The following is a 12,235-nucleotide window of genomic DNA, read 5'->3' on the forward strand; positions in this document are numbered from 1 at the left end:
ACATTTAGATGATTACATATTATTTAAAGATAATCTAAGCATCAAAAAAACTTGAGCAGTAGCAGTTGATGAGGCATTTGTCACATCTAAAATGCACTTGTCACTTTCAGTACCAAAAATATTGGAGCTGTAGCTCCTAATGAGGTGAAAAAGACTCTGAAGCAACATTCCTAGCTGGTTTTGACTCCTAGATGAAAACGCTTTGAAAAAATTTAACACATTTATTGGCAAAATGAACTTAAACACATTGGCTTTAGCCTGGTATTTTAATGCTTAATTAAATTCAGAAATTCAGGCTTTTGCAATTTTTAGTAGTTTAGAAATAAGATCATTAGACCAAAGAAATTTGTTTATTTTGATTTCCTTAGTTGTGTCCAGAGTGTCAATTTTCTTGGTGGCTGTAATTGTATTAATATCAATTGCTTGGAGCAAAAGAAAAAGAAAATCTATTTGGGTTCCTGTGTGTCATTATTATCTGAAGTTCCTGCTGGAAATTACATACTGGGTTTGGTATTTTCCAGATAGTCCTCGACAAAATCAGCCCATAACTTGCACAATGATCAAAGTATTTGCTAGAACTCAATGCCTGGATTCACACATAAAGACTGGAGATAGCCTTCATTCAGGATTTCCTGGCACAGTAAGTCACTGGCAGCCTTTACTACCAGTCTATGGCTTTAGACATGGAGAGGCAGGTATTAAGGGAAATGGAAGTAGAAGTCACAGCTGTGACTTCGGATGCATTTGGAGAGGACCCTGAGTGAGTGATGTGGCAAGGAGGACATGCAGGGTTACTGTTGTCGGGGGGTGCGGGAGGAGGAGGTGGGTGTGAGGACAGTGAATGAGGGGTGATGTTGTGGGCATATGGAGAGCGGTACAGTATGAGCATTTGTGTAAGGTGGGTACAGAGTCAGAGACAGATTGAGTGTGAGGTATTGGGATGATGATGGTTTCACTTTGTTGAAGGAGTAAAGAAGGAACTGACCTTCTTCTTATTGCTCTGCACATTCTCCAGATAGCTTTAACTTATAGGATACTTCTGCAACTTGAGAACAGGCTGACATGGCCTAGTGCCATGGCATCCACTGCTTGTGCTCTGGGAAAAGGAAGTAGAGTGTCTACTGCATTCATAGAACCATAGAATCCCTACAAAGTGGAAGCAGGCCATTTGGCCCACCAAGTCCACACCAACCCTCTGGTGAGCATCCCACCCAGGCCCACACCCCAACTCTATTCCTATAACTCTGCATTCCCTATGGCTAATCCATCTAGCCTGCACATCCCTTGATACCATGGGCAATATACCAAAGCCAATCCACATAGACTGCACATCTTTAAACTGAGGGAGGACACCAGAGCACCCGGAGGAAACTCACACAGACATGGGGAGAATGTGCAAACTCCACACAGACAGTTGCCCGAGGGTGGAATTAAACCTGGGTCCCTGGCGCTGTGAGGCACCAGTGTTAACCACTGAGTCACCTTGCTGCTCATTCCATTCAGTAGTTCTTAGAGGTCCAGATTGATTGTGCTTATCCTGTGCACAACATGCCATTAAAGATGGCACGGATGCAAGTGATGCTGGTGATTTCCAAGATAATAACTGGGAAGCAAGTTGTTTTGAGATGGGCATGGTAAGATGGGTCCAGAAATGAGCATGAGGGGTAGGATAGTCAGCTAACAAAATGAGGTTGGTAAGAAATTTTGCCAGACCTAGCTGGCAGGGTCTGGTGTCATAGTCTCTTCTGCCAGTCATGGAAGAGGAGGACAGCCCTCCTTTGCTTCACCCTCATCCAACAGGAACTCCAGGTTCCTGTCCGCAAACAGTGGCACCACTTTTCCCTTATCTGCCACATGGAGAGTAGCTCCAGATGGATAGCGTTTGACTAAGTGTGCAAGAGTCTTTTATGTACAGTGCTGGCACCAGGAATCGCAGGATGTAGAAGCAATGGTGAGGACCTCAATTACTGCAAGTTGGAGAATGAGGCTCTCAGTGTATGAGTGGGACTATACAGGGGTGTGGTACATAGTTAATGACCCAAGTTTGGATAGCATGAGAAAATGTGCTGGGCCTTGCAGAGAGAAACTCTTTGAAACTCCACAAAAAATGAACACTTATCTGAATTCTGTTAAAATTCAGTCCAGAGTTACCATTTCAAGTCCAATGTGATTCATCTTTAGAAGTGTTACCTGTTTTACTCTGTCCACAGATCTTGCCAAAATGCTACACTTCTTCAGCACTTTCTGTTCTTATTCCAGTTCTCCAGCATCTAACTTTTATTCGATTCTTACTTGTTTCTGTTTAATTATAGAATGTGGGTATCACTGGCAAGACCAACCTTTATTAGTCACCTGTAATTGTGCCTGAAGGTAGTAATGATCCACTGTTTTGAATCACTGCAGTCTGTGTTTTGTAGCTAGGTTCATTTTATATAATTTATATATAAATCAATTTTACTGACGGAAATTCAGGATTTCAACCTAGCAATGCTGTGGAGAGCTATTTATTTCTAAGATTGGATGGTGCATGACTTGAAGCGGAATTTGCAGGTGGTAACAACCCTATGAGCTTGCTGCCTTTGTTCTGCCAGGTGGTGGATGTCATAGATTGGAAGGTGCAGCTGAAGAAACCAGTTGCTACAGTGTATCTAGTAGATGGTCCAATCAGCTTCCTATGTATATCAGTAATGGAGGTAGTGAATAGTCGAAAAATCAAAGGATGGTACCAGACTTCTTGAGTGTTGTTGAAGCGGCACTCCTCTGGGCAAGAAGACAGTATTCCATCACATTCGTGACTTATGGCTTGTAGATGGCAGAAAGAGTTTGAGGAATTAGAAGTTGACAACTAGCTTCATGTTATAGAAAACAAATCAGAATTGGATTACCAAACCTCAAAGGAAGACCAATTTATTCTGGATGAGAAAATGGTGCTGATTAGTTGTAAACAGGACTCTAATTGGTATGAACATTGAAGTAGAGAATGTACCAAGAAACAGTTAAATACCAAACTTTTGTTTAAAATAAATACACAATTTGACTCTGGTCGGTCAAGTCATTGCCATAGGCACGCATCAGGGAATGGCTGTTCCCCTAAGCTTCTGTTTGGTTGAAAAGATGCATTGCCAGACATATTCATCCATTTGCATTGGAATATACGTAGCTTCTGGCATGCATAAGTAAGAAACACTGTGAAGTAACTGGAAGACCTAAACTGGTTCTTAGTGTAACTGTTAGCACAATCAGATTGTTTAGCAAGTATTGTCCAATCACAAAATCTGACCCCATCTTTGACACTGTTCGGAGTCCTTCATTCATGGTCTGGTGAGTTATGGTCAGTACTCAACCTGTTACGAAACACTGATGTGCTGTTTGATACATAAAAACATATAACATAAGAATGGAAACAGGCCGTTTGGCCCCTGAACCTGCTCCAACATTCACAAGATCATGGCTGATCTGTTTGTGTTTTAAATTCTGCATTTCCATCTGTCCCAATATTCTTTGATTCCTCTGCTTAACAAGAAATTTGTCCATCTCTGCTTTAAATATATTCAATACCCATCACCACCACCTTCTGATAGTTAATACTTTTCTCCTTGTCTCTGTCCTAAAAAGATAGCCTCTCGCTTTTAGACAGTGCCCCTAGTTTTGCACTCACTCACTACAGGAAACATCCTTTCTGCATTCATCTTGTGAAGACCATTCAAGTTTTATATTCTTCAATCAAATCACCCCGCATCAAAACAAACCAAGTCTGTCTAAAATTTCCTCATAAGATAACCTGCTCATTCCATTTGTCGTAGGCCATTTAGCCCCTTGAGCCTACTCCATCATTCAATGGTTGATCTGATACCCTCACCTTCACCGTCCTGCATATTCCCCCTGACCCTTGATTCTAATAATGATCAAGAATCTACCTCAGCCTTAAATATACACAAGGACTCTGACCCCTCCCCACCCCCCAACCGCTCTCTGTGGCAAGGAATTCTAAAGACTCACCAACCCTCAGAGAAGAAACTCCTCCTCATTTCGGTTTTAAATTTGTACCACTTTATTCTGAGACTATGGCTAGACTGTCCCAAGAGGGGGAACATCCTCTAAGCATTTACCCTGCCAAGCCCCTAAGAATCCTACATGTTTCAATAAGATCATTTATCCTTCTTCTATACACCACTGAGTAGAGTCCTACCCTTTTTAGCCTTTTGCTCATAAGACAATTCCTCCAAACCGGAGATCATCCTAGTGAACATTTTCTGAACTGCTTCCAATGAAATGATATCATTTCTTAAATAAGGGGACCAAAACTGCTCCAGATGTGGTCTCACCCATGCCTTGTGCAGTTGCAAGAACAGTGCCCTTATATTCTTATACTCCAACTCACTTGAAATAAGAACCAACATTCAATTAGCCTTCCTGATTACCTGCTGCACCCTGTATGCTAGCTCTTGTGTTCCATGCTCAATTACCCTCACGTACCGTTGGGTTGCAGCTTTCTGCAGCTTGTTTCCATTTAAATAATATTTTGTTCTTTGTTCTCCCTTACAAATTGAACAAGTTCACATTTTCCCACATTATACTCCATTTGCAAGCTTCTGGCTTACTTAACCCATCAATATCTCTCTATAAGTTATTTGTATCCCTCTCACAAACTGCCTTTCCACCTGTTCTTGTGTCATCTGCAAATCTGGCTGCAGCACATTCACCTCCTTCCTCCAAATCATTACTATATATATGATAAACAGTTGCCATCCCAGCACTGATCCCTGTAGAATTCCACTGGTCACAGGTTACCAACCTCAAAAAATAAACCCTTATCCACTCGCTGTTTCCTGCCCTTTAGCTAATATACTACTTCTAACATTGTGGGCTCTTAGGCCTCAATCTTTTAAGGTGAGGTACCAAGTCAAATGCTTAATACCACTTCTTTAGTGACGGTGATGGTACTTAATTCTGTCCCCATATTTTAGGATTAATGAGATATTTCAAGTATCTTCCACCATAAAGATTCATGAAAAATATCTGCTTAACTGCTTTGCCATTTCTCTGTTCCCCACAACCATCTCCCCAAATTCACTTCCTAAGGAGTCTATGTTAACTTTGACCTGTCTCTTTCTTTTTATATATTTAAAGGGATCTTACTGTCAGTTTTCATATTTATCACTAGTTTCCCTTGTAGTTTATTTACTTTCTACTTATAGGTATTTTAGACTACCTTTATGGATTCTGAATTTATGCCAGTTTTCAGGGCCATCACTGACTTTTGCCTCCTTTTCTTACAGTTTTGAATTCTCCTTCCTTGGTCAGCCATGGTTGGTTAATCCCTCTCAGAATCTTTCCTCCTAACTGGGGTGTATTTTTGCTGAGAGTCATGAGTTATCTCCTTAAATGTCTGCCACTGCTTGCTGTAATTCCTGCTGATCTATGTACCCACTTCACTTTAGCTAACTCTATCCTCATTTCATTGCAATTTCCTTTATTTAAATTAAACATTTCTTTCCAACCCAACTTTCTCACACATTAATTGAATATTGAATTCTATCATATTATGATCACTCATTTCTGCACTGATTTTTTTCTCTGTCATTTCTTCATTCCCCGTTACTACTTCTTCAGCCTCATTTTCCAGTGGTCCAATGTCTATGCTTGCCTCTTTCTTATCTTTTACATACATAAGACACTTTTGCAATTTTGGAAAATGTATTACTAGTTAGCTTACTCTCATATTTCATCTTCTTCTTCTCAACTCAACCCAATCCAATTTTTTTTTAAATTATCCTCTGCTGGTTTTTTAAGGCTTCCCAATCCTCTGGCTTTCCACTAATCTTAACCACACTGTATACTTTTCCTTTTGCATTTATGCTGACCCAGACTTCCCTTGTCAGCAATGATTGCCTCGTACTTGCCTTCATTAGCCAGGGAGCAAGAAAGTCTTGTCACAATGTTATAAAACATTGGTTAGGCCACAGATAGAATACTGTGTGCAGTTCTGGTTGCAACACCAATCAGAAGGATATGATTGCACTGGATAGGGTGCAGAGGATATTCACCAGGATTTTGCCTGGGATGATGAGTAGTCTCAGTTAGGAGGAGAGACTGGATAAGCTGGCTTTGTTTTCCTCGGAGCAGAGGAGGCTGATCTGATTGAGGCATGCAAAATTATGAGAGGCATAGGCAGAGGAGAACGTGAGTATCTTTTCCATACACGAGAATGTCTAAGACCAGAGGGCATGAGTTTAAGGAGAGAAATAAGTGGTTTACAGGAGATCGGAGAAAAAAAAAAATTCTCAAAGAGGATTGTAGAAATGTGGAACATGTTGCCTGAGAGGGTGGTGGAGGCAGGTACTCTCACAGCATTTAAGAAGCATCTGGATGAGCACTTGAAATGCCATATTGTAGTAGGCAATGGACCAAGTGCAGGTAAATGGGATTAGTGCAGATAGGTGTTTGTTGGTCTGTATTGACATGGTGGGCTGAAGGGCCAGTTTGTGTGCTGTATGACTCTAAGAACTGTGCACATTGACCCAGATGGGCTCCCAGTTAAGCACATCCAAGATTTTAAATTTCATATCCTTGAATTCTGAATTGCTTCATGACCTTGCCACCTTTCTATCTCGCTGTAATCCCCCCCTAGCCCATAGCCCTGCAAGATTCTGACACGCCTCCATTCCTGGCATCACTGACATCCCAATTTTAATTGCTCCACCTTTGGCAGGTACACTTTCAGCTGCTGTAGCCCCAATTTCTGGATTCCCCTCCCTAAATCTCAATGCCTTTCTATCTCACTGTCCTACTTTAAGGTATACCATGAAACTTACCTAATACACTAAGCTTTGATCATTTGCCCTCATATTTCTTATGTGCTTCAAGGTCAATTTGGTCTAAAAATGCTGCTGTTCAATATCCTGATGTTTTACTATATAAAGGATCAACATGCTAACTGTGGAGACATGCAAGCATTTTTAGCATCAAAGCTAAATTCTCAAACATTAATTTGAAACCCAATACCATTACAGATATTGGGGATAGTAAGAACTGCTGATGCTGGAGTCAGAGATAACACAGCGTGGAGCTGGAGGAACACAGCAAGCCAGACAGCATCATTTCTGAAGAAGGGTCCCGACCCAAAACGTCAACTTTTCTACTCCTCTGATGCCGCCTGGCCTGCTGTGTTCCTCCAGCTCCACACTGTGTTATCATTACAGATATCGCTGTTTTTGTTTTTTTTCCAAAACTGTGATTTTATTATGATAATTGCCATATTCTTGCCGGTACTTTAAAGCAGTAATGTTTGACATGTCAGCTGAGAAATCCCAGGTCAGTATTTCAGACAGCAATTATGAGTAATGCTGTGCTTTCAAATTTGCCTATGAAAAGGTCTTAAGCGTGATTTTATCCACAACTACCAGTAAACTTTCTTTTTCAGTCAACTTTTCTGTGACCATTCATTAACTGAAGCTACTGACTCTTAAACCAAAGTGGAAAATTTAGAGCAGGCAGATATAAAAATGTTCTGTCATTGAGGAGCTCCAATTGCTGAACGAAATTAAATCATTATATTTTTCCAATGCATGGATAATACAAGATGCTGTTATAATTTCCATGGAGTCCAATAAACTTTAAAGATAGTTGAGGTTCTAGTGACTGACTGGATAGATCACATGACAACATTTCAAGTTTTTGACTTTTACTGAATCAAACATACTAAAATCAACGTAAACATTATTTCAGTTGACAAATCATACTCCAAACAACTAGAAAAAGACCCCATTGTAACTTTGAATAACACTGAAAATTTCACCATAATATTTTGTTTTGCCCCTTAACTGGACCCTTCCTATTCCGAGAACCAGTTCAAAGCTATCCTCAGATCCTAATAGCTTGTTTCCTTTACCCTTTTTCAGGCGGATAACTTCTGATCTCCAAACTGACTTTTGTGGTGGAGGCGTCATTTGTTTCTACCCAGAGTGAGGTGAGTTGTCTAGCCTTGTTTATATCCTCACGAACTTGGTCACTTGAGTCCAATTGCAAGCTCCCACCTGCATTGTGCAGATGCCTAGAAGGCCATAATAATGCCCTTATTTCTTTGTAATTGCCTTTCTTTAAGTTTAGCAAAGTTATTGCTGACCCAATTTCCTCACTGTCACACTGAAAGCTAAATTCTATCATGTTATGGTCACTATTCCTACGGGATCATTTCATTCTGAGATTAATTATTAATTCTGCCTAATTATAAATTACCAGATCCAAAGTAGCCTGATCCCTGGTTGGATCCACAACATGTTGTTTTTGGACCAAGTACACATGTTGTTCCTCAAGGCCATTACTGCCAATTTGATTTTCCCAATCGGCATGAAGATTAAATTTATCCGTGTTCTGCCCCTTTTACAAGCCGTCATTATCTCCTGATTTGTTCTTTGCCTCACAGTATAGCTACTGTTACAGGTTGGTAGACTATTCACATCGATGTCTACTTTGCCTTATTATTACTTGCCTCAATTCATATGGATTTTACATCTTTTTTTAAAAATACACTCATGGGACGTTGCCCTTGAGAGGATAGTGCTAAGCTGTCTTCTTGAAGCACTGCTGTTCATGTGCTGTAGATAAACCTACAATTCTGTAAGCAAGGGAATTTCAGGCTTTTGACCCAGTGACACTGAAGCAATGGCAATATATTTCCAAGTCAGGATTGAGAGTAAATTGGAAGGGAACTTGCTGATGGCATTGCTCCTATATATCTGCTGTCCTTGTCCTATGAAATAATAGTAGTCGTGGTTTCAGAAGGTGCTGTCTAAGGTGCCTTGGTGAATTTCTGCAGTGCATCTTGTAGATAGTACATATTGCTGCTAGTGAGGGTCAGTGGTGGAGTGACCTTCTATTGCTAAGAAGGTGCTGCTTGATAGTACTGTTGATTACACCTTCCATCACTTAACTGACAATTGAGAGTAGACTGATGGGGTGGTAATTGGCCAGATTGGATTTATCCTGCTTTTTGCGTACAGGACATTCCCGGGCAATTTTCTATATTGTCAGGTAGATGTCAGAATTATAGCTGTAGGGGAACAGTTTGTCTGGGAAGTGGTGGGTTTGGAGCACAAATCTGCAGTACTATTGCCGAAAGGTTGTCAGGGCCCATAGCCTTTGAAGTATACAGTGCCTCCAACCATTTCTTGATATTACATGGAGTGAACTATGTTGATGATGTTGTTGATTGGACTGGATTTGCCCTGTTTTTTGTGTGCAGGGCATATCTTGGCAATTTTCCACATTGATGGGTAGCTGCCAGTATTGTTGCTGTACTGCAACAGCTTGGCGAGGTGTGTGAGAAATTCTGGAGCACAAGTCTTTTGAGTATTATTTCCAGAAAGTTGTCAGGGCCTCTGTCTTTTTTTTGCAGTATCCAATGCCTCCAACCATTTTTGGATATCATGAAGAGTGAATCAAATTGGCTGAAGACTGGTATTTGTAAGCTGGGGACCTCTGGAAGAGGCCAAGATGGATCATCCACTCAGCACTTCCGGCTGAAGATTGTTACGAAAGCTTCAACCTTATCTTTTGCACTGATAAGCTAGGGTCTCCCATCATTGAGGTTAAAGGTATTTGTAGATCCACCTCCTCTAATGAGCTGTTTGATTGTCTACCACCATTCAAGACTGGATATGATGGGACTGCAGAGCTTGGATCTGATCTGTTGTTTGTGGAATTGCTTAGCTCTATCACCCACTGCTTATACTGTTTGGCACATAGGTAGTCCAGCTTTTGTCAATCACTAGACTGACACCTAATTTTTAAGTATGCCTGGTGCTGCTCCTGGCATGCCCTCCTGTACTTTTGATTGTGCCAGAGCTGCTCCCCTGGCCTGATGGTAATGGTACAGTAGGGAATATGGGGCCATGAGATTGCAATTTTTGCATTGAGTATGATTCTGCTGCTGCTAATGGCCCACAGTGCCTCATGTATTGGTTCAAAATCTACAGTGATAGTGCTACACAATACAATGTAAGGTATTATCAATGTGAAGGTGGGACTTCATCTCCACAGGCACTGCGCAGTGGTCACTCTTAACGATGCAGTCATAGACAAATGCTCTGCAGCAGGCAGATCGGTGATGATCTTCTAATTCAAGATTATTTCTTGCTATCAAACTCATTCCATCTTGTATTAAAAAAAATAACCTCACCACCCTTGTCTTCTTGCCTGTCCTTCTGAAAAGTCCATATCGCTGAATATTTAGTTTCCAGCTTTAATCTCCTTGTAACCATGTCTCTGTAATGGTATAATATCTTACACATAAATCTCTATTTGTGCTGTTAATACATTTATTTTGTCCTGAATACTTCACACACTAAAGTAGAGAATCATTAATTTCAACTTCTACCCTTTTTTTTCCCTCTTTGACCCTCCTTGCTGCTTTTTCTTTCACCCATCCTGTCCCACTCTGGGTATCATTACTTACATAACTACTCTGCAAAAGCTGCCAATTCTTTTGCTTTGTCAACCTATATATGCCCTCTCCAGAACCACACCCATTTTATTTAGTTTAATGTCCTCTCCGCAGCCCTGGTTATTCAATTTGCAGGACACTGGTCCCAGCACAGTTCACGTGAAGCCCATCCCACCAGAATAGCTCTCCTCTGCTTCTGTCCTGGTGCCAATGCCCCACAAACTGATACCCAGTCCTCTCACGCCATGCATTTAACCTACTGACTTTATTTACCCAATGCCGGTTTGTCCGTGGCTCAAGTAGTGATCACAAGATTATTTTCTTGGAGGTACTCCTTTCTAATTTAGTTACTAATTATTCAAATTCATCTAGTAAAATCTCCTTTATAGTCCTATCAATATCACTGATACCAACATAGATGACAAAACTGCAACCCTTCCCTCCTACTCCAAGTTCCTCACCAGCCCTGAGATGATGTCCTGGCACTGTGCAGGCAACACAGACTTCAAGACCAAAGTTTTCAACTGCAGAGAACAGTATCTATAACACTACTTAAGAATATCAGCACAGGATTCAGTAATAATAATATCTAATATCAGCAGAATCTAAGACTATCTAGGCAAAACATGCAATATGCACATCACAGTCTACATTATCCGACTATCGGTACTATTGTTAAAAACAAACTATTTTGAAGGTTGTTGTCAGTATCATACTAAGATCTGAGCTAAGCATAGCTCACTTTCAAAACACAGATTCCATTGATTCTACAATTCTCATCCTCAGATTCCTACAACCCTCCTCCTACTCAGACAGAGACAATTGGCGTAGGCCTGGTGCTATAAACACAATTTGGGATTAGCGAACACCAAGGGAAGTGGTTTAAGCAGAAGGATAAAACAGACTTTTAGCTATCGTATTTCTGAGGCCTGGGTACATCTCCATGAAGTAATTTTCTTTTATCTTAGCCAGGTTCCAGCTCCTAATTGCAAGCTAGTGATGCTCTATAGATTGCACTGGCATTGAGGGAAGGTACATTCTCCTGGGTTTTGCTATGATCCTTCCCACTCGACCAGCCTTCTATATTCACTGGCTAGACTTATGAAAAGTAATTGAAAATGAGAGACACTGCAGTCCACTGAACGAAACCAAATGCTAAGTTGGTGTTTTCAGGGGAACAGAGTAGAAGAGAAATTTGACGGAAAAGGGAAATTCAAGGATGAAACTTTGCAATCTACAAATCAGATAAGGCAACAGTTTTCATTCAGCTTTAATATTTATTCCCTTATTGCAAGACCTGATTTTACTACATTCTATCACCATATATGAAGTCTGCTGTCTTCATTATTTCATTAGCTCTTGCTTACAGATATGCAGACACAATGGCAAGTTGACCTTCTGGGGCTTATAGTTTTCTAAACCTGCATGAAATTTATATACATGCGGATAATGGTTGAACAAATGTTGACAATGGTGCCAGTTCAGCAGCTCACACTTCCAAAAAAAAGGATGAGAAGATAATAGATCTTACACACAAATATATGCAAAGCCATTCATTCTGACCTTGACATTAATCTATCTAACTTTAAACTACAACAATCATCAAACAGTAGCAATTATTGTGAAATGAAGAGGTCAGACTTTGTGATTTTCTTGGCTATTCATTCTGCAAAGTAATTCTGTTTCCTGGAGATGGGTTAGAAATGTACACCCACCACACCCCACTCAAAAAATAAATTCCTGGCTGAGAGCCCAAGTGGCTGCCTAAAAGAACCTGCAAAATCACACAGT

At 40.6% G+C, this 12,235-nt stretch overlaps 1 protein-coding gene across 3 annotated transcripts in view; it reads right to left on the bottom strand.

The window, feature by feature from the left end:
- LOC109914261 (zinc finger and BTB domain-containing protein 7C) overlaps nt 1-12,235 on the bottom strand; it is a 188,672-nt gene that overhangs the window by 46,490 nt on the left and 129,947 nt on the right. The gene's annotated exons all lie outside the window — the stretch shown is intronic.

This window comes from Rhincodon typus, chromosome 1, assembly GCF_021869965.1.
Source record: "Rhincodon typus isolate 14 chromosome 1, sRhiTyp1.1, whole genome shotgun sequence".
NCBI classification, from domain to species: domain Eukaryota; kingdom Metazoa; phylum Chordata; class Chondrichthyes; order Orectolobiformes; family Rhincodontidae; genus Rhincodon; species Rhincodon typus.